Below are 23,894 nucleotides of genomic sequence, written 5' to 3' on the forward strand. Positions count from 1 at the left end.
CATTAAGAGGGCTCTGGCAAAGATAGGACTCCACACAAGGGAAGGCCAAGCAAATCTGTAGGTTGAGCAAAGCCAAGGACTAACATAGGACAGTTGCCAATGAGATACCAACTATGAAACAGGTAGGAACACGGATCTAAGATGAGAGATGAATGAGTATAAGAAGGAGGGAAGACAAAACTCAGGTTACACAAGCTGAGGATCAAGATCTTATCAGCAGAGATGGAGAGTCAGACACTTAAAGAATGAGCATTTGCTACCAAATCTGGGCACAACAGACTTGAAGTGAAGGGCAGGAGTCCAGATAATTAAAGATGGTACTATCTTTAGCACAAAATGAAATGAACTATCTAACCATGAAAAGGCATGGAGGAATCTTAAATGCTCATTATCAAGTGAAAGAAGTGCAAAGACGACATACTATATGATTCCAACTATATGACATTCTGGAAAAAAACTTATGGAGACAGTAAAAAGATCAGTGGCTGCCAGAGGTTAGGAGGGAGGGATAGATGAATAGGTGAAGCTCAGAGGATTTTAGGGCACTGACGCCATTCTGTGATACTTATAATGGTGAATACATGTCATTAGAAATTTGTCAAAACCCATAGAATGTGCAACATCAAGAGTGAACCCTGCTCTAGCCAGTTTGGCTCAGTGGGAGCGTCAGCCTGCGGACTGAAGAGTCCCAGGTTCAATTCCGGTCAAGGACACATGTCCGGGTTGCAGGCTCGATCCCCAGTAGGGGGCGTGCAGGAGGCAGCAGATCCATGATTCTTCCTCATCACTGATGTTTCTATCTTTCTCTCTCTCTCTCTCTCCCTGCCTCTCTGAAATCAATAAAAATATATTTCTTAAAAAAGAGTGAACCCTAATGCAAGCATGAACTTTGGGTGATAATAATGTGTCAGTGTAGGTTCATCAGTTGTAACAAATGTACCAGTCTGGTGCAGGTTGTTGATAGTGGGGGAGGCTGTGCATGTGGGTTCAGGGAGTATATGGGAACTCTGTGCTTTCTGCTCCATTTTTCTGTGAATGTAAATCTGCTCTAAAATAATAAAATCTATTTTAAAAATTAAAAAGAAGGTGGTACAATCAAGGTAAAAGCAGAACCAGCAGCAAGGCTGCTTTAGCAATGACTCAGAGCATCAGGCAAAAAGAATCCAAACATGCCTGATGGTCCAGGGCCAGGGCCCAATTTAGGGGCAAAGAAACAAGATTGAACCAAGAGTTGTAGGATTCGGTGGACTGAATTGTGTCCTTCCCAAATTCATATTTTGATATCCTAACTCCCAATGTGATAGTGTTTAGACATGGGATCTTAAGGAGATAATTAGGTTTAGATAAAATCATGAGAGTGTTGCCAAACCGGTTTGGCTCAGTGGATAGAGCGTCGGCCTGCGGACTGAGAGGTCCCAGGTTCGATTCCGGTCAAGGGCATGTACCTTGGTTGCGGGCATATCCCCAGTGGGAGATGTGCAGGAGGCAGCTGATCGATGATTCTCTCTCATCGATGTTTCTAACTCTCTATCTCTCTCCCTTCCTCTCTGTAAAAATCAATAAAATATATTTAAAAAAAAAAAATCACGAGAGTGGGGTTCTCATAATTGGATTAGTGTTTTGTTTTGAGAAGACACAGTACCATCTCTTTCTAACTCTACCTCTGTCATGTGAGGTCACAGTGAGAAGGTGGCCATTCAAGAGCCAGCAGAGAGCTCTCACCAGAACCCAACCGTACTGGTCTAGGTGCAGAAGATATTGCCTAAAGCAAAAAAACCCACCTATTTAGATATGTACAATCCAATATGCTTTGCAAATGGGTACTCTGGTACTCTGGGTGAATACCTATTTTTCAGTGTAAAAGATGTGAAAACTCTCTCTCTCTCTCTCTCTCTCTCTCTCTCTCTCTATATATATATATATATATATATATATATATATATATATATATATTTGTTTCTTTGTTTTGTTTTTCTAATCCCCACCTGAGGATACTTTTCCATTGATTTTTAGAGAGAGTAGAAGGGAGAGGGATAGACAGAGAGAAACATCGATGAGAGAGAGACACATCGCACTTACCTGACCAGGGCCAGGCATCTGGCACCAGAATCAAATCTGGGACCTTCAGTGCATGGGCTGACGCTTATCCACTGAGTCAAACCAGCTAGGGCTGAAAACTCTTTAAGGATATAAAAGTGACTAAGGTGGTGAATCCTATATAATAAAAGCCTAATATGCTAAGTATCCAACCATTCGACCATTCGACCAGTCGCATGATGCGCATGACCACCAGGGGGCAGATGCTCTGACCGGTAGTTAGCTTGCTGCTGGGGTCCAGTGCATTGGGACTGGGCGAGACAGGCTGGACACTCCCTGGAGCCCTCCCACAGTCCCTCCCCAGCCCCGATCCTGCACTGGTGGGGTCCCTCAGCCTGGCCTGCTCCTTCTCGCAATCCAGGACCCCTCAGGGGATGTCAGAGAGCTGGTTTCAGCCCAATCCCCACAGGCCAGGCCAAAGGACCTCACCAGTGCATAAATCCATGCATCGGGCCTCTAGTATATCCATAAACCCCCTTGGCCTTTCTCTAAGTGAAAATACAATGGAAATTAGAAGACATACAGATAAATACAATACTTTATTTTCTTTTTAAACACTGTCAATAAAATCACTGCAAAGAAGTTGCCCTTTGTTTTTTCTGTTTTTGGATTTGCTGAGTAATTCCACATTTACCATAGTCAGTCACCACTTATTCTAACTCTTAATTCCAGAATAACACAGGCTCATCACTGAAGTCTATGTTCAAAAGTTGGCCCAGGGTTTTATTTTTGCCCCTGAGACAATGATTAGAATCTGGTGACATGCTCCAAGTAATGGCAGACTGAGGCTTTGTGAGGGGTCAATGATAAGGCTGCCCTGCCCCTCCTGATTCTGTGGTCAGGAACTGGCATGAAGGTATGGGGTTAAGTTCCTGCCTCTGTAAAGCAATTAACAGGTAAAAAAGTAATGCAATCACTCCCTGTGCTCTTGCCAGTCACAGTAAGAAAATAAGACTCTGCAAATTATTTTTAGATGTGATGCCTAAAATAAAAATAACAATAGAAACTAAAAATGAACTCAATTTCAATTAGAGGAGAACCTCAACATTTCTATAGTCATTAAAAGAGGTGTATTGAAGACCCCCTCTGGGAGCAGCAGGGTGGCAGAAATAACAATCTGGGGCAAAGGTTTTATAGTTACAACTAGTAAGCAATTTGATACATCATTTTATACTAGAGGCCCTGTGCATGAAATTTGTGCATTTGGGAGGGGGGTGGCCCTCAGCCCAGCCTGCAAACTCTTGCAGTCCAGGAGCCCCCAGGGGATGCCCGACTGATGGATTAGGCCAACTCCCGTGCCTAAGCCAGCAGTTGGACATCCTTAGCACTACCACGGAGGTGGGAGAGGCTCCCGCCACCACCACTGTGCTCATCAGCTGTGAGCCCAGCTCAGGGTTTCTGGCTGAGTGGCGCTCCCCCTGTGGGAGCACACTGACCACCAGGGCAGCTCCTGCGTTGAGTGTCTGCCCCCTGGTGGTCAGTGTGCATCATAGTGACTGGTCATTCCACCGTTCGGTTGATTTGCATATTAGCCTTTTATTATATAGGATTAAAATAAGCATGCATGGTTATTTTATATAACACAATGCCAGCTTTATAAGGATTTTAAGAGAAGGAATGGGACTTCAAAAACATTTCTATGTGTATTAGGCTATTGTGGGCTATGTCCCAGGTCCTCCTTTCATTTCATTCTCCTAAGCTATTAGATGTTGTTGGATTAGAAATTGGGGAGTACACTCCTTCTATGAGACTACTTTTATAGCAGTCAGAATTTAAGTTTTATAAATAAATTTTCTAAGGACAAATGAAAGAAAGCATGCCAAAAAAATGCAAAAGCTTAGGCATAGAACAATAAATCAAATCTAGAATCCTTTGTGTTTTGGTCAACATAAACTTCAAGTTCTCACTTCATTCCTGTCTCGTTAGGCACTAGGCAAGACTCCTAGGACAGCCTGCCTGATGTGGATTCCACTTGCCACTATGCTTAGGTCTGATGCATTCCAAGGTTCTCCCCCAACCTCCTTCCTCACTTCCTTTCAGGGAAGCCTGCCACATCTGGCCCTGGCTCTGCTCCACGGTCTTTCTGACCTGAGGAAACACCTTCCTCTCTGGCTCCAAATCTCTCTTCTATAATAGCCATTTCACACTAACTCGACAGATGACTGCACCATCTGAGGACCAGGGCCTCCTGCCTGCATATTCCTCCCCCGCGGTGCTTCCTTGTTGCAGCAATCTGGGCACATGACTCACCCCTTTCCGCCTTCTTCATTCCTTCAGACCATCACTACTGCCCCTACTCCTATTTTAAGATGGATGCACCCTACAATAGCTGGTCTCCCGAGCATCTGATCGGAATTGTTTTCTCAGGACACTCCCCACCAGGTTGATGCTATCACTGCCTGGCAGGGGTGTTTTCCTGATGTAGGAAAACCTGGCAATCATAGCAGAGAAATGGTAGGCATTTACCCCAGGTTTCTAATCCAAAGCCAAGTAGATGCTGTTATATACAGTAAACATAGAGTTTTAAAAATGGAGACAAGATTTTGGAACACATGTCTTAGCCACATGTCTCCAGAGGCACAATCTCCCTTACCTCTTTTTCTCTTTTGTCCACTGTGCTCCTATCAAGCGTCCAGTCCCTGAAACAGATCCTAAGATAGTTTATAGGAAGCGTGAATGAACAGTGATCCTGAACATCCCCCACCCCCCTAAATTAGAACTTATTGAAGCACAGGATTCTCCTGTCACTGAGGAGGAGGGGAGAGCTCCGCGTGGTGGCAGGCAGCTGCTGCTCTGTCTCCATCACCGCTGTACAGACTAGTAAGGCCAGCAGCAAAATCCACAGAATCACATGGCCTAATGCCATTCACCTGCTGTCCTCTTACCTTTGAAAACAGCTTTGATCTCCTCAGTAAAACAGCGAAAACAGTCTTTCAATTGCAAAGGATATAACTTAAAACCTATAGTGGAAAAATATAAAAATATAGAGATTTTCCATGTCATTTTCCTCTATTTTTGCTTTGTGGCAAATTCTATAATAACAAACTGGAAACAAATATCTTGTCCTTGTCTCCATCCCTTTCCAAACAAATTTGCAAATCTTCTGGTCCACCCTTTCATCAAAAAATTACTAGTTTTGAAAGCCTGCAAGATATGACCCAAATTTACCCCATTCTGTCTCCAAGCACAAAAGCATAACACTCTTTCATTTTTTAACTGTACATGACTTTGGTGTAGAAGTTCGTTATTTTGATACAAATCTCATTCAGGAAGAAAACATGAATAGTCAATATTTCCTCGTGTATCATGCTGTTCATCTCCCATAACCAATTTATTCCAAGAGATTTATTACCTTACCCCAGCCCACTGCTTAGCACTGACACACCTGATAAGATATTCACCATATTTATGAAACTACAACCCTTTTGGTTAGGTAAAAAGGAGGTACACATTGAGGCGTGCAAAGAATATGCCCTTATGTAACTGGGAATGGATTCACAGAATGTTGCAGCCAGCAGAGCCACCTGAAGAGGCCAGGTGCTGGCAAACCTGGCTGAGGTCCTGGGCTGCCCCACTTAGAAGCACTTCTTTTTTTTTTAATCCTCAACCGAGGAAATTTTTCCATTGATTTTTAGAGAGAGTGGAAGAGAGAAAGACAGAGAGAAACATCGATGTCAAAGAAACACATCATTGGTTGCTTACTGCACTAGCCCTAGAAGGGCCCAGGCCAGGGAGGGGGGAGGAACCTGCAACCGAGGTAGTGCCCTTGACCAGAACCAAACCCAGAGCCTTTGGTCCAGTCTGCAGGCCGATGCTCTATCCACTGAGCAAAACCGGCTAGGGCTAGAAGCACTTCCATTAAGAAGAAACTGTATATACAAAAATGCCAACTCCCTCATGTCTTTGACAAGTATGTGTCAGCGTTAAGCTCCCATTAAAAGCAAATTTGATTTTTTATAAAGCCATGCTTAAAAGTCTTATTACAGAGTGTCAATTAGACTTCTGTATGCTTTTAGGAGGCTGAATAATTGCATTCATTTAAAAGTTACCTTGTGCTAGGTATAAACAGAAATTTTATCAAGTTTAACTAATTACAACACAAGTCAAATTCTATTCCCAACATTTAAATTAAGTCATCCCACTATTTGTTTACTTTCTTGGTTTCTCTTTCCTGTGGAGAGTTCTGGTCCCTGGCATCAACAGTAACTGATTTATTCCACAGTAATGCTTTGTTTACTAAGCAGGAGAATTGAGGGATTTGGGATAAGGAAGGATTGTGGATCTTTTGTATGTTCAAACCTTAAACATGTTAATCATGATAGCAATCTTCAACTATATTTTATATATTTTACTTACTCAAAAAACATACTTTATTTCAATTAGCTTTTAATCTTCTCCTTTATTCTGCCAAGTATGTAAAATGGGTGTTTTCACTATACAGAGGGGAAAAAAAAAACTAAAGCTCAAAGAAGTTAAATGACCTTTTTCAAAGTCACTTATCTTGTAAGTGGAAGACACAATATCAGAATCTGGGTCTTCAATTCCACAAAAGGTGTTCTTTTTGTCAATAGAGTCTTTTGAAAAATATTTTTAGTTTTCTGCTTTATAAAATAGAAGTTTCTCAAAATATTTAAAATTTTTCTTGGTGAATCAAAAATTTTTATGAACAATTGACAAGTTGAACTACCCAGTAATATATTGCTATTTTCTGCTCTTTGGAGTAAGAAAGATTGCTTTCCCCAAAGCTGTATAATCCCAGAGTGCTGTGCTCTTCTAATTGGTGAGCTTTAATCTTAAATTGGCACTAAGAACCCCTAGATCAGCGGTTCTCAACTTGTGGGTTGCGACCCCTTTGGGGGTCGAATGACCCTTTCACAGGGGTCGCCTAAGACCATCGGAAAACACATATATAATTACAGATTGTTTTTGTGATTAATCACTATGCTTTAATTATGTTCAATTTGTAACAATGAAAATACATCCTGCATATCAGATATTTACATTACGATTCATAACAGCAGCAACATTACAGTTATGAAGTAGCAACGAAAATAATTTTATGGTTGGGGGTCACCACAACATGAGAAACTGTATTAAAGGGTCACGGCTTTAGGAAGGTTGAGAACCACTGCCCTAGAGAATGACTGAGTCATACAAACTTAACTTGCCCTTACACTATGGATCCTCAGAATATTGTAGTGTTTTCATGGCTGTTTTTCTCCCTCTCCCTATTGTTATCTGTGGACACTCCCACCATTGTTTAGGTGTCAGCAAGTTGTCCCACTACCATTTTTAATCTCCAAATATACTTCCAACATCTTTTTCTTCTGTTTCTGGTTTTCTTGGTCTCTGTCCTCTTCAGTCTTGCTAAGATTTAAGATATTACACTGAACATCCAGTGAAAGTGATCCTTTCTTCAATTTTATAAACTAAATGATTACATCACATTTTCCTGTTACTTTTTTAAAAAAACTTTGTATCTGTGGTTCTTTTCAGCAATTATTTTAACTTTTCTTACTTAGAATGAATTTTTATACATATATTAGATTGAATTCATGGTTGTTTAAAACTGCTATTACAAATAAGTAGGAACATTGCTGTTTTAAATCGAATAAATTTTTTGGTATAAAAATATTAAATTGTCATTGAGTTGATAAAATAAAAGGAAGTGATGACTCTCAGGGTGGAAGATGAAGTAATTCAAAGGATATTTTGGATCCCTTTGGTTCCTGAAGTGGAGAATGGTAAATATCTATGGTGGATTAATGGGGTCATAGAATGTTATAGAATATTTAGTGACCACCTGAATTAGACTCTGAAGTTCTTAGCCCAGTTTTCTGAATCCACACCTAAGATGATTCTCACAGCATGAACTATTTCCCAAGTTTTTCTCCTGGCATATGAACTACAAATCTACCAGTATATTTGTTTTTCTGTACTCAAAATTAGCATATAGGAATGAAAATTAGTGTGAATGATATTATTCTATAGATAGCCACTCTAAAATAAAATGTAAATCCTTGGCAAATTTGGCACTTAATCTACCACTAGAAACAAATTAATCTCAAATTACATTACATAGACTTAAATCTAGAAGATAGAGTCCAAGTATTGATGCAGAAACCAAGTTCCAGAGAGGTAAAGTGACTTATCTAAGATCACACACAGTAGGAGATGGAAGTGCCAAGGTTGGAAACCACATCTTTAAGTCTACTGATGTTTAGAGCATATTATGCTGCCTCACAATTAAAATGTAAGATCATGATGTATTAAAACACCAAAGAAAGACCACGCAGTGATTTTCAAACTGCACTATAATATTTAGTAGAATATTATTTTTCTTAATAATGTAAGTCATAACAATTATTTAAAAGTACTAATAGTAATAAGGGAACAGGAATACAAAAATTTCTGGAATGTAAAAATTACCCAAAAGACAAAAGAAAATCCATAAAGACTCTTAAAGTGGAACTAATTAGCTCAATTGCTATCACAAACATCCTATTTCTAATCATATTAGGGGAAAAATGTTTCTAAGGCAATAGCATCATATTAATCAACAAACACATATGTGAAGCAAGATGTAATTTTGATGCTAAACAAAGTAGTTTCCAGTAAGCTAGTATCTACATGCCCAAAGTAGCAAACAGAAAAGTGAAACTGTCTTCATGGGATTATTTTGTGTTTGGCTTAATTCATTTTAAGCTGAATTGGCTGATGGAGTTAAAATCAGGCGGCCCCTTGCCCCTTAGGCACTTACAGTCTAAAGCAGACAGCATCATTGTTGGTACTATGTGAACTAAAGACACTGTTCCTCAACCACACTGTTAGAAAGTTAGCATGAATTTTTATCACAAGTGCAGAGTCAATCAAAAAAGAAAATATGCAGAGGTATTATAGAACTGCCTTAGCTCAGGATGCTATAACAAAATGTCACATACTGAGTGGCTTAAACAACAGACATTTATTTCTCACATTTCTGGAATCCCACATGTTCCAGTTGTGGTAAAAGTCCTCTTCCTTCTTCCTGGCTGGCAAATGGGAGATGGAGAGGGAGGAGGAGAGGGAGAGGAAGAAGGAGAGGGGGAGGGAGAGGGAGAGGAGGAAGGAGAGGGGGAGGGGGAGGGGGAGGGGGGATCTCTTCTTATGAGGGCACTAATCCCATCAGAAAGACTCTCCACTTTTTTGAGTCATCTCACCTCCTAATAGCTTCTCTCTTCCTTTTTAAAAAAAATTTTTATTTTTAAGTTGATTCCTAGAGAGAGAAGACAGGAGAGAGAGAGAAGGAAAGAGACAGACAGACAGAGAGAGAGAGAGAAACAACAATATGAGATAGGCTGCCTGCCTGCCTCCTACTGGAGACTGAGCCCACAAACCAGGCATGAAACCTGACTAAGAATCAAACTGACAACCTTTCAGCACATAGGGCTATGCCCAACCGAGCCACACCAGCCAGAGCCTAACAGTAGATTCTCATTGTGAAAGTTAGAACTGCAACATAGGACTTTTGGGAAAAATAAACATTCAGTCTATAATAAGACCAAAGTGACTTACTGGCAGAAGTTGATTTTATCATTGTCTAACAATTAGAATATTTATATTATCTTTTAAACACTACTGTGATTCAATAGAATGTCTTGTTTTTTCTTATGGGTGATTTTAACGCTATCAGGCTATCTACAGACAAACTGCTTATCATATACATGAAATATCCCATTTCACAGAGGGTTCACTTATCTGTAGTGATAAACTATGATCCACACATTCTTTAGGGGTGAAAAAAATCACAGCCTACTCTTTGCTTCATCCTCAATGACTTCCTCTGTGCTCTGTCATTGCCTATTACCCTTTATAGGTGATGATATAATATAGATATCCTATCTAATAAAGAGGAAATATGCTAATTGCCCTCATGCCATCGCAAAGATGGCAGCACCCACAGCCAATAAGGAGGGAATATGCTAATTGACTGCCATGCTCTCAAAGATGGCAGCACCCACAGCCACAAGATGGTGGTGCCCAGTCCTCTCAGCCCTGCCCCCAGGCAGGCCTGGCCTTGCTGTACACCTGCCTCCTGAGTTCCCCAGTCCCCTCAGCCCCCCAGCTGCCTAGGGCTGGCCCGAGGGGCAGGCAAGCCTCAGATGGTGGCTGCACAGCCACCCAGGGCTACCCGAGGCTCAGGTAACCAGGGCCGGCCAAGGCTTGTGCTGCCGGCAGTGGCAGCAGCAGAAGTGTGATGGGGGCGTTGCCTTCCCCTGGTCAGCGGGTCACCTCCCGCCCTTGAGGGCTCCCAGACTGTGAGAGGGGGCAGGCTGGGCTGAGGGACACCCCTTCCAGTGGATGGATTTTCATGCACCGGGCCTCTAGTATATATATATATATATATATATATATATATATATATATATATATATATATATCTCCAGGGTGGGGCAAAAGTAGGTTTACAATTGTGAGTGCACAGAAGAATTTATTCTTGTGCTATTTATGTATTATTGCATTATTTTCCATAGAAACAACTGTAAGCCTTCTTGTGCCCTTTAAAAAATACAACCATTGCTACTCTGTATATTCATGAAACAAGATGCATTCGACTTGAAACCATTCTGGCATCAAAGCTGTGTTTGATGCTACCCACCTATCTGTTTTTTGAACATAGGATAGACAAATCCTCTAACTTAGCCTAGCCCCCTTCTAAAGTGAAGAAAACCAATAGCTCACTGGAAAACAACTAGGGAATATCAATGAAATTGGATGTTGTCAATAAGGAGCCAGTGATTCATCTTCAACAAAGATCATAAAAAAAAGAAAGGAAAAAACCCCAAAACACCAAATTGAGAGACACAGACCATAATGGTTGATTGAATTGCACCTTCACCTTGCAAAGAATAAATCAATTTTTAGATATGAAAATGAACATTTTCTCCAAAAGTGAAAGCAAAATCTTGGAAAGATCATTGAAGATTAATGATGAAACAATTTGTGTAAAACCTGGAAAACAGATCCAATTTTAATTTTTAATCGATTTTTAGAGAGAGAGGAAGGGAAAGAGAGAGAAACATCAAAGTGAGAGCAAAATATCAATTATCCATTTCCTGCACAATCCCCTACTAGGGATGGAGCCTGCAGCCTGGGCATGTGCCCTGACTGGGAATGGAACCAGAAACCTTTCGGTGCACAGGATGATGCCTAGCCAACTGATCCACATTGGCCAGGGCAGCAGATTGAATTTTAAGCAAGCCTTTTCTCCTAATGCACATTAGGGAATTCAGAATGTGCTTAGTATAAATAGACTTAAATGTAGAATGATCTCAAGTCCCAATGTGCAGCTAAAATATTTAATGTTTCACAGACTATGTATGTTAAGTACTTTGAACTTACAGAGAAGCATCAACAACTAATCATTAGCCATTGGTCTATGGAAAATAAAAAAAAAATCTAGACTGTTCAATTTCTTAAAGACAGGAATCTACTTTAGAAAAAGTTGAGGCTAATTGACGATGTTAATAAATGGTAAGAAAAATATGTGCCTCAGTTAAACCATTTTATTCCAAAATTCAGTACAATAATTTTTATCTTAACTATGAACTTAATACTCTATTCACTCATGTTAACCTGATTATGAAAATAAAAATTAAAAAAAAACCATTGCTTCATAGAAACCTGAGAAATTTATTTACATTTACATAAAGTAATTCGAAGACCACTGACCAAAATGGACATGCTATAAAATAAATAAGCCTCTGTTTTAAATACCTTTGAATTCCAAATTCCAAACTTGATATCAAAACTCAATACATTAATGAAATTTGAGGAGTATAAAATCTGAATTCTAGAATATTTTAAAGACATGTATTTTGTAATTATTTTCAAATATACACATGCAAACTAAAATATTTATATCATATTAATAGTTTATACTGATTCTATTTTTGGTTATCAGATTAAATTTCTTAAATACTTAATTTCATATATTGTTTATTAATGTGTATTTCTAAAATATTTAAGAAACTTCAATTTCAGAGTAGTTCAAACATTGCTCAAATTCAGGTTTATTAAGCTACACCTTTAATAAGAGAATATTTCTAAGCAAAGTAGGACAGACCTAGCCCCTGCTCAATTTTCTAAATCTAAAATTAATTTAGATTCTATGAATCAGTATTGATGTAGTTTTATTTTCAAGAGTGTAAACTCCACAAGGGTATTTTTACTGTTTTGCTCATAACTGTATCTCCAGCACCTAGAATAAATGAGAGCACCTGATGGGTACTAAAGTCCTCCTTGAATGTTGAATAAATATATTGTGTTCCCACTTCTACTCTTGGAGAGAGGCTGTTATTCCTTTCTCTGGCAGAGCAAGGCTTGCTGGAAAGATGCTCTACAATTTGACTTTTGCATATGGTCCAGACTAGCCTTGATCTTAAAGTTAGCCCTTTCTCAAACAATTGTGTGCAGTTATTTTTAGAAATAAGATTTTATTACATGATGTTGCTTTTAATCACATTGAATTGCAGAATCTTTTAGATTGTATGAAGTCACTTGGGTATACTTAAGAGGAAAAAAAGCTTCTTTATAAGCTTCCTCCTCAGCAAGTTAACTGGCTAAGTGCAAATGTTCCAATTTATTCAGTGTAACCAGGAGACTGATGTGAGCTCGAAATTTTAAAATGTTCTAAGGATTAGCATTTCAAAAAGACATATTACTAAGTCCTTTTTTTAAAACTCCTCACACTCAATTTACTCTGAGAATATTTCTCAAACATTAGTAGCAATAAAATGTTTCAAAAGATAAAATAAGGAAAATCACAAAGATTTTAAAAAGTCATGTTTTTTAGCATATCCATTGTCAGAAGTTAATAAGTAAAACACTACACGAAATTTATCTCTTTCAAAGCAATATGTTTCAAAATTAATAGGAGAAATCAGATTAAACATTTTGCTATATATTACCCAGAAATAATCCATCATTCTTTATTTCCCAGGAACCCAGGAACTGTTTAGAGATGCTGTATACATTTTTCCACTTGACTTGCATCTCTGGATCTCTGTTAGATTAAGCAAAGACCTAAAAATATGTCTTAGGGATGTCTTTACATTTACCGCTTCCTTTTAATCTTTTCAAAATGCTATTTTGACTTATGTTTAAAAAAATACATGCCCATTGTTTTTTTAAAAAATCTGAACATTAACAAAATGTGTGAGTTAGAAATGGAAAATGCCCAAACCCCTAAATATTTTTCATATGAACAACTGTAAAATTATTTTTGCCCACCCTTGTATTTTGAGGCTACTCTCCTGCCTTTGGATATATTGATGTTGTATTTAATATATGTCAGTATATCCAAAGGCAGGAGAGTAGACTCAAAATATTCAGCACAGCCCTGGCCAGCATTTCTCAGTGGTTAGAGCATAGGCCTGAGGATCAATGGGTCTTGAGTTCGATTCCTAGTCAAGGGCACATACCTTGGTTGCAGGTTAGGTCTCTCTCTCTCTCTCTTTCTCTCCCCCGCTCACTTTCTTCCATTCTCTTGAAAAAAATCAATTGAAAAAAAATATCCGCAGGTGAGACTAACAAACAAAAAAGATATTTAGCACAATTCCAGCTTCAGTTTACGTTTATAACCTGAAATGATAGAGATAGATAGACCATAGATAGATAATTTCATGCCACTAGTATGCATGTACTGGTTTGTACAAACTAAATATCAGTTCTGCATCTATGTTTTCTTTTATAGTTTAAACTAAAGGCCCAGTGCATGGATTTGTGCACTGGTGGGGTCCCTTGGTGTGACCTGTGGGGATCGGGCCATGTCAGGTGGCCGGGGAGGAGCCGGAGCCTGGTCCAGGGGCCACACCACTCCTGCTCATCCCAGCCCCACTATGCCTGCTGCCACCACCACCGCTTGGTAGGCTCACCAGCCATGAGCCTGGCATCTGACACCCATGGGTCAGCTAAGTGGCACTCCAGCTGTGGGAGCACACTGACCACCATGAGACAGCTCCTGTGTTGAACATCTGCCCCCTGGTGGTCAGTGCGTGTCATAGCTACTAGTTGAATGGTCGAACAATTGACCAGTCGCTTAAGCTTTTATATATATACATTTTCATATTTAAGTTTTTCAGCCACATTAAACTTATTTAGTATAAAAAGTGAGACAGGAAACATAACTCACCCCCCCCCCCAAAAAAAGGCTAAATAATTCTTCTATGATCAACTATTAAATAATCCATTTTCCTCCATTGATATGAAATGCAATATTGGTTTTGTATAAACTCCACAGATATTTTAGGGTAAGCATGTTCCATGCCGAAATTGGTTTGGCTCAGTGGATAGAGCATTGGCCTGCGGACTGAAAGGTCCCAGGTTTGATTCTGGTCAAGGGCATGTACCTGGGTTGCGGGCACATCCCCAGTAGGAGATGTGCAGGAGGCAGCTGATCGATGTTTCTCTCTCATCAATGTTTCTAACTCTCTATCTCTCTCCCTTCCTCTCTGTAAAAATCAATAACAAATATATATATATATATATATATATATATATAGAGAGAGAGAGAGAGAGAGAGAGAGAGAGAGAGAGAGAGATCCAGAAAAACAAAGCAGCAGTTCACAGGCTGTAGTGAAAATGCCTGGATTGCTCAGGGAACAGCGAAGAAGCCAGTGTGGCTGGAGAGGAGAAGCTAGAACAAGAGGATGAGGGCATGTGGAAAATGGGAGGACCCGCATCATGTAAGACCTCCTAAACCACTTTGCATTTGAAGCATTTTTTACTAGTTTCCTTTTGTGTGTTTGTTTTTTAATTAATTATTTTCCATATATATTTTACATTCAATATTATTTTGTATTAGTTTCAGGTGTACAGCATAGTGGTTAGACAATCATATACTTTGCAAAGTGCTCCTCTTGATATTTCCAGTACCCACCAAATAAAGCAAAAATAGGTTCAGACTGATGGTTGCCAGAGGAAAGGTGGGGTGGGGGACTGGGTGAAAAGGTGAAGGGATTGAGAAGTACAGGATGCTACTTACAAATAGTCATGGGGATGTGAAGTACAACATAGGAATATAGTAAGTAATATTGTAATAACTATGGTTTCCTTTGTTTTGTTAGTTTGTTAGTAGCTAGGAATAGGTATAGATTTCTTTAAATCTCTCAATTTATCTCACTGTTATTTGCTCAATTAAGTTGTCTTTTTTTTTTGGGTCAATTTTGAGCGTTTAATTTTTCAAAAATTCGTATTTCATCTAGGATGTCCCTAAATTCATTAACATGGAAAGGTACAATAAAATCTCTTAACATTTAAATCATATATTTCCTCTTAATTCATAGATATTGATTTTCCTTATTCCTACTTATGCTTCCCTTTCCCTTTTATTCTTCATTATGGTATCTGGTAGCTGAGTTTTTTTAACTGAATTTTTTCATAAAAATAGCTCTTAGATTTAGCTGTAACAGTTTCCTTCTTTCTAATTCATTAATGTATGCTTTTAACAAATTTTTCTCTATATTCTTTGAGTCTACTTTTGTTTTGCTAATTTCTTGAGTATGATATTTAAGTGAATCACTTTATTATTTTACTAGAAGTCCAATGCACGAATTCGTGCACAGGTGGGGTCCGGACGGCCTGCCCCGATCAGGGCCAATTGGGCTGGGCCAGCTGGGGGGAGGGGACACAGGAGGTTGGCTGGCTGGCCCCATCACCAAATGGGGTAGAAGGGCCAATCAGGGCTGAGGGCAGCTGGGGGAAGGGGCCACAGGTGGTTGGTGGGTTGGAACCACCTTCGATCTGGGTGGGGGTGGCCGATCAGGGGCGGGGGTGGTGGTGGCCAGGGGGAGAGGCTGCAGGCAGTTGGTCAGCTGGCCCCACCCCTTGGCTGAACTCCTGGTTGAATTTCTAGTCGAGAGGACAATTTGCATATTAGCCTTTTATTATATTACTAGAGGCCCGGTGCACAAAAATTTGTGCACTCGGGGGGGAGGGGGGGGTCCCTCAGCCTGGCTTGTGCCCTCTCCCAGTCTGGGACCCCTCGGGAGATAACGACCTGCTGGCTTAGGCCCGCTCCCGGATGGCAGAGGGCAGGCCCAATCCCTAGGTGCAGCCCCTGGTTGGGCTCAGAGCAGGGCCGATTGGGGAGTTGGGGCACCGCCCCCTGTCATGCACAGACAAGGGCAGATCAGGAGGTTGCGATGCCACCCTCAGTCACGCTCAGGGTAGGGCCGATTGGGGGGTTGGGGCACCGCCCCCTGACACACTCAAGGCAGGGTTGATGGGGAGGTTGCGGCGCCACCCCTGTCACATACAGAGCAGGGCCCATCAGGGGGTTGGGGCGCCGCCACTGTCACACTCAAGGCAGGGCCGATGGGGAACTTATGGCTCTACCCCTCAAACACAGAGCAGGGCCCGTGGGCGGGGGGGGGGGGGGGTTGGGGTGCCGTACCCTGTCACGCACAGAGCAGGGCCCATCAGGGGTTTGGGGAGCTCCCCCCTGTCACTCACAGAGTAGGGCCGATAGGGGAGTTGGGGCACCGCCCCCTGTCACACACAGAGCAGGGCCAATCGGGGGGTGGGGGGGTTGGGGCGCCGTCACTGTCACACTCAGGGCAGGGCCGATGGGGAGGTTATGGCTCTATCCCATCACACACAGAGCAGGGCCCGTGGGGGGGGGGGGGCGTTGGGGCACCGCCCTCTATCACCCACAGAGCAGGGGCGATCAGGGGGTTGGGGCACCGCCACTCTCACACTCAGGGCAGGGCCGATTGGGGGGTTGGGGCGCTGCACCCTGTCACACTCAGGGCAGGGCCGATAGGGAGGTTATGGCTCTACCCTGTCACACACAGAGCAGGGCCCATGTGTGTGGGGGGGTTGGGGCGCCGCACCCTGTCACACACAGAGCAGGGCCGATCGGGGGGTGGGGGGAGTTGGGGCGCCGTCACTGTCACACTCAGGGTAGGGCCTATGGGGAGGTTATGGCTCTACCCCATCACACACAGAGCAGGGCCCGTGGGGGGGGGGGGGTTGGGGCGCCGCCCTCTATCACTCACAGAGCAGGGCCGATCAGGGGGTTGGGGCACCGCCACTCTCACACTCAGGGCAGGGCCGATTGGGGGGTTGGGGCGCCGTCACTGTCACACTCAGGGCGGGGCTGATGGAAAGGTTATGGCTCTACCCCATCACACACAGAGCACGGCCCATGTGGAGGGGGGGGGGGGTTGGGGCACCGTACCCTGTCACACACAGAGCAGGGCCGATCAGGGGGTTGGGGCACCGCACCCTGTCACACACAGAGCCACAGGGTGATCAGGGGTTGGGGAGCTCCCCCCTATCAGGCACAGAGCAGGGCCCGTGGGGGGGGGGGGTTGGGGCGCCTTCCCCTGTCACGAACAGAGCAGGGCCGATAGGGAGGTTGTGACCCTGCCCCCTCTCACACACAGAGCCACAGGGAGATCAGGGGGTTTGGGCGCTGCCCCCTGGCCCGCTGATCCCGGTGTCAGGAGGCCTCTCAGCTCCGCTGATCCTGGTGCTGGGAGGCATATTACCCTTTTACTATATAGGATAGAGGCCTGGTGCATGGGTGGGGGCCGGCTGGTTTGCCCTGAAGGGTGTCCTGGATCCGGGTGGGGGTCCCCACTGGGGTGCGTGGCCAGTCTGGGTGAGGGGCTGAGGGCTGTTTTCAGGCTGGCGGGTGACTGAAGCTCCCAACCGCTCCTTTTTTTCTTTTTCTTTTTATTCTGGGCCAGCTTTAGCTCTGGCTCTAGCTTTGAGGCCTCTGCTGCTGAAAGCAGGTATCTGGTTTGTTTTGGTTCTATAATTGAAACACTGTATCAACTCCAGTTCTGAGATCCTGGCTGGCTGAAAGCAGGTTTCTGGGGTTTTGTTTAGCTTCTATATTTGTAACAATGTTTCAAACTGCAAGCTCAGAGGCTGGCAAGGCAGGCGGGGAATGTTGGAGTCCTCAGTCACTGAAGCAAGCAAGCCTCATGTTCGCTTCAAGCTGCCTGGCTGCCGGCTGCCATCTTGGCTGGCAGTTAATTTGCATATCGCCCTCATTAGCCAATGGGAAGGGTAGCAGACATATGGCTAATTACCATGTTTCTCTTTTATTAGATAGGACTAGAGGCCTGGTGCATGAAATTCATGCACTGGAAGAGGGGGTGGGGGGTTGTCCCTTAGCCCAGCCTGCACCCTCTCCAATCTGGGATCCTTCGAGGGATGTCTGACTGCCCTTTTAGGCCCAATCCCTGTGGACATCCCTCTCACAATCCGGGATTGCTGGATCCAACAGTTTGCCTGCCTGCCTGCCTGCCTGCCTGATTGCCCCTAACCACTTCTACCTGCCAGCCTGGTCACCCCCTAACAACTCCCCTGCCAGCCTGATCAATGCTTAACTGCTCCCCTGCCAGCCTGGTCACCCCCAACTGCCCTCCCCTATTGGCCCAGTTGCCCCTAACTGCCTTCCCCTGCTGGCCTAATCGCCCACAACTGCCCTCCCCTGACAACCAACTTGTGGCTGTGGGCGCCTCCATCTTTGAGGGCATGGCAGTCAATTAGCATATTCCCTCCTTATTGGCTGTGGGTATCACCATCTTTGCAATGGTGTGAGGGTCAATTAGCATATTCCCTCTTTATTAGATAGGACTAGAGGTCTGGTGCACGAATTCGTGCATGGGTGGGATCCCTCAGCCTGGCCGGTGATGGAGGCCAATAGGGGCAATCAGGGCTGGCCAGCCTGGAGGAGCGACTACAGGAGGTTGGCTGGCCACAGGAGGTTGGCTGTGGGAGTGCACTGACCACCAGCGGGCAGCTCCTGCATTGAGCATCTGCCCCCTGATGGTCAGTGCATTGTCATAGTGACCAGTTGACCAGTTGTTTGGTCCACTGGTCATAAAGGTTGCTTAGGCTTATATAGATATAGATTTTATGTTTAATAAGTTAAATGTTTAATGCCCAAACATTTCCTCTGGGTACATTCATAGCCTTATTCTATAGCTTCTGATTGAAATGTAGTATCTTTATTTGTTTATTTCCTAGAAATTATTCATTTTGCTTTGATATGTCCTCTGACCTATAAACTGAAAATTGTAGGAGGAAAGAGGAATGTGTGTGTATGTGTGTGTACTACGCTGGTTACTGTTTTTTTTTTTTTTTCAGTTTCTATTTTTGCTATAACTTCTTGCTTTTTGTTTTTGTCAAAATATGGTTTTTACTGCCTTTATTTCTTAAAATCTTTAGGTTTTACATCTGTAGTCAATATGAGATTATCTTAAATATTTTAATAATTTATTTTTAAAATCTTTAAATTTACACTTAAGAGTAAACATGATTTTAGCATTTGAAATATATTTAAAATATTTTTTCACTCTTCTCTGAAGTGATAAGAATCATATAATAAACTGAAGTCACTACTTACTATTCATAGAATAAACTTGGCACTAATGCATTGATCCTAGCAATGCAATCAAGTCCTCTCACCCAATCCAACCACACCACCACAACGTGTCAGTCCCTACATGGGGTAGAATATAAATGAGCTATAATCCTTGTTTTCTCACCAGAAATATTTTAACCAATAACAAAGGGGTGAGAAATTACAAAAAAAGACAGAGGATATGCCTTGGCCAGTTGGTTAGAGCATTGTCCTGTACACTAAAAGGTTGTGAGTTTGATTCCTGATCAGATCACATACCTAAGTTTCGGTTGGATCCATGGTTGGGGCATGTATGGGAGGCAACTGAACAATGCTTTGTTTTCATATAGATGTTTCTCTCTCTCTTTCTCACTCTCTCTCTCCCCCTTCTTCTCTCTCTAAAAATCAATACAGAAATATCCCCTGGTGAGGATTAAAAAAACAAAAACAAAAACAGAGGATCACACACAAACTCTGGTGAAACAACATAGTCTAGAAAAATTAATTCTAAGAGGAGGATCAATAAAAGAATGGGAAATCATTGCCATTCTCTAACAGGGTCTCAAATATATATTGCTCAACATACCAGCCCACCACTGAGATTGGAAAGGACAAGGACTGTCATAATGTATAAACTGGGTCTCAAAATGCCATGAGGCCTGTGCATGTGATGTCATGGTTTTGGATCATAAACCCAAAGTCGGACATATTTTACATCACAGCTCCCAGAGCATATTTTCTGGCAAGACTTCCTGAACTCTTTCTCAGATGATAGCAATGCCTGCCCTGCTTCAACCCACACAATTGAAAACATGTATCTTCATCGAATTTATATTTGAAAGCATGAACCTGTGAGGCCATGCTAAAAGCCATGGAGGAAAAGACTGTCAGGAAGGGGAAATAAGGTTTTATATAACAAAATGGGACGTTTCTCTTATTAAAATATTCCATGGAACTCTAGGGATGGTGGTGCTCAGGTGCAGAATAATGAGCCTTGATTTGGCAATGGAAAATTCCATGAAGGCTCCAATAATATGTTATGCTTCATTAATATGGGAACTTTTACATTTATACTGTGATTTTCACCCTTTATTATCCCAAAATGCTTTATTAACTGAAGCACTATGAAGAAAATCTCACCACCACCAAGGGAGAAGTTCCTAGTGCTGTGTTTTAAAATTAAAATATCACAAACAATTTTGTTTAAGAAAAGGAAGACAAAATGATTCCTAAATGGGTGTTTCAGAAATAACTAAAGCTAGCAAATCTTAGCACCAGGGCATTTAAGTTTAGGTATATACAGAGTCATTCATTTGCAGAGAGAGGAAGGGCAAAAAGCTGGGCTGAGGGAATGGTGTAGCAGTGGGCCACCCTTCTGCCTGAGAAAATCCTTGAGTGACAGTTTCAGAAAAAACAGGTGTAAAATATCTGCTTACTTCGTATAATCTCTATGCAATAGAGGATGAACAACACTTCAGTCTGCCCCATCCCCTGCCCCTGAGAAGTATGAATAATTCCCATCAGCCTCCTTCTCTCCTACCTGTTTTCTCTGAGGCTCCTGTAGAGGAAATGTGGAGGGAGAACAGATAACAGCAGAGTCCTTTCTCTTCCAGCGCACCCCTTCCCCCCCAAACACATATTTTCTGAACTGAAGTTGGCCCTCACTCTTCTAGTTCGGGGCAGAGTCAAGGAGTCACTCCAGTGCTCTTGCTTTGGGGTTCCCTGAAAAACTAAAGATGGCCATCTGCAACCCAGAAAGAAAGCCTGCACCCAGAACCTTTGATCTTGGACTTCCCAACCTCCAGAACCATGAGAACTGAATACCTGTTGTTTAAACGATCCCGTCTAAGATATCTATAATAATAAAAGTGTAATATGCTAATCAGACTGGACAGATGAACAACCTTCTGGACATCATTCTGGACGTCCTTCCAGACCTTCTGGATGAAGCCACAGCAGCGGAGGCGAGGCAGAGGTGGTTAGGAGCAATCAGGCAGGCAGGCGAGTGGTTAGGGGCGATCAGGCAAGGAGGCACAGTAGTCAGGGGCAATCAGGCAGGCAGGTGAGCAGTTAGGAGCCAGTGATCCCAGATTGTGAGAGGGATGTCCTACTGCCGGTTTAGGCCCGATCCTGCAGGGATTCCTACGGGATCAGGCCTAAACTGGCAGTTGGACATTTCCTGAGGGGTCCCGGATGGCGAGAGGGTGCAGGCCAGGCTGAGGGACTTTCCCCCACCCCCCATGCATGAATTTCATGAACCGGGCCTCTGGCTTTGTTACAATAGCCAAGCAGACTAAGACAGTGTCCCAGGATGATGATTTATCTTTTATAGTTTAATGAAATTAAATTACAGACAATTCTAGTATGCTTCTAAGAGTTGTCATTTTTTCTTATTCAGAACCCAGGACAATATACCGCAATACTGAAGAGAAGCAAAGGGACTGTCTTCCACCTGTGACTTCTCCCCTGCACTTTCCTTGGGCTCTTCTTCTCTCCCAAGTCTCACCCCTCCCCGCCCCCCACAAAACCCATAAGCTTCTGCCACAATATTGCTTCAAAATCCACATCTTCTAAAACTGGAATTCTTCATGTTAAGAAAGCAATTTTGAATCAAATGTTCAAGGAAAGGTAATGTATGAGGACAGACTAAATTAAGAAATTGCAACTCAAAACTTTTTGTGGTATTTTTTATATTATACATATGGTACTGTACATTAATACGATAAAATTTAACAGAATTTTTCTTAAATGGAAGCATTTGTTCTTTCCCTTGCTTTAAGCAAACTTCAAAATTATGACTGATTCATTTTCAATGTTATGTGTGAAAGGGTGAGGATATAAAAATGATCTCACATTTTGATTTTAGAAGAAAAATTATTTTGTGTAGTAAGCCCTATAGCCTGTGTGTCCATGGCTTTCTCAGGCACAGTTTGGTGGATGTAAGGTTGGTAGAGGTGTGATCTTCCTTGGGGCTGGACCTTGTTACTGACCCTAGGGAAAAGTGGACTATTTTAGGATACCCTTATGTTGTTCTGATCTATGCTGCCACAGTATCCTTGGTGCCTTAGTTCTCCCCTTCAAAGGAGAATGTTGGCCTCAAAGGACTTCAGTGTTGTCCTCATGATTCATGGGCTCTTTGGACTATAATATCCAAGCTGGTCCTACTATGAAATTTCCAGGGAGGCTTAGAGAAAGTCTGGAGGCTCACATAATTCATAGACATTTATTGAAGACCTGCAGTGTTTTACCCCAATTTTTTCTTTCTTTGTTTGTTTGCAGGTAAATGCTTAACTTACCAATTCATAACTTAATTTTTCTTCAAAAGAAAATATTTTAGCAAAGTAATTTTCGTATTGTTCCTTATCTAATGAAATAAGGCATAATTTGGAACCTCTAATGCCCTTGCAAAAATCTCAGAAGACACGAAGCTTAAAAACCAGCATTACTGCTAATCATTTCAAACTTTAAGGGCTACCATTATCTTTGCTTCTGTATCTCTCTTTATGTTTGTTTTCTATGTGTTTAAAGTGCTAATGACATTCATTACTTTTGAGATTTATCAGATTAGCACCACTGTAACAGTTTATGGTGCTACATTTTACAAGATTCACTTAATATAATTTTAATTATCACTGAAAAATGGCTTCTAGTCATAAAAGTACTTTAAAAATTACAAGCTACACCCACCCTAAATTAAAAGTTGGGGCTTGTGCTGTTAATAATAATTATATAAAATGAGAACATCACATGGCAGAGTAGCTCAAAATTGAAATATTTGTTTTTTAAAGAACAAAAATACATTTAGAAATATAACACTGCCAAATAAAATGGGCTCTTTGTGATAATATTTTAGAGACTCGCAGAAAATTACTGGTGTGACAATTACAGGTCATTAGCAATGTGATTTTAAGAAACAAGATTTAGTTTGGGATCTTGGCATTCTATCATCATATGATGACTCAAACGTATTACAACGTGATGGTGAAAATCATGGAAGAATAATTCAAAGCTAAGCACAGTGGATGTTGTACTCGCATAAAAGATATGCCTAATTTTGAATCACCTACAAATAGAAAATCATTAAAAGCTTTACTTCTTGCCTTTGAAAAACCAATATTGCCAAGGATTTTGCAAAATATTTAGATTCTAGAAGCTTTGTTTTAGCATATATTATTTTTTAAAAATCAACTCTTTATTCCTATCAAACCATTACATAAATTAGGACATTTATTATTTTATATAACTACTTATTCCTTCCTAACTGTGCTATGGAATGCCTACCTCTCTAATTTTGCTTAAATTTCTTCCCCTACCTCTTAACCAGGATGCTTCCCATATTTTCCAATAACCCCCTTCCTACCCACTTCAATTTATATTAGCTCTTATACTGCTTTTG

Source organism: Myotis myotis, unplaced genomic scaffold (genome assembly GCF_014108235.1).
Source record: "Myotis myotis isolate mMyoMyo1 unplaced genomic scaffold, mMyoMyo1.p scaffold_m19_p_7, whole genome shotgun sequence".
Lineage (NCBI taxonomy): Eukaryota > Metazoa > Chordata > Mammalia > Chiroptera > Vespertilionidae > Myotis > Myotis myotis.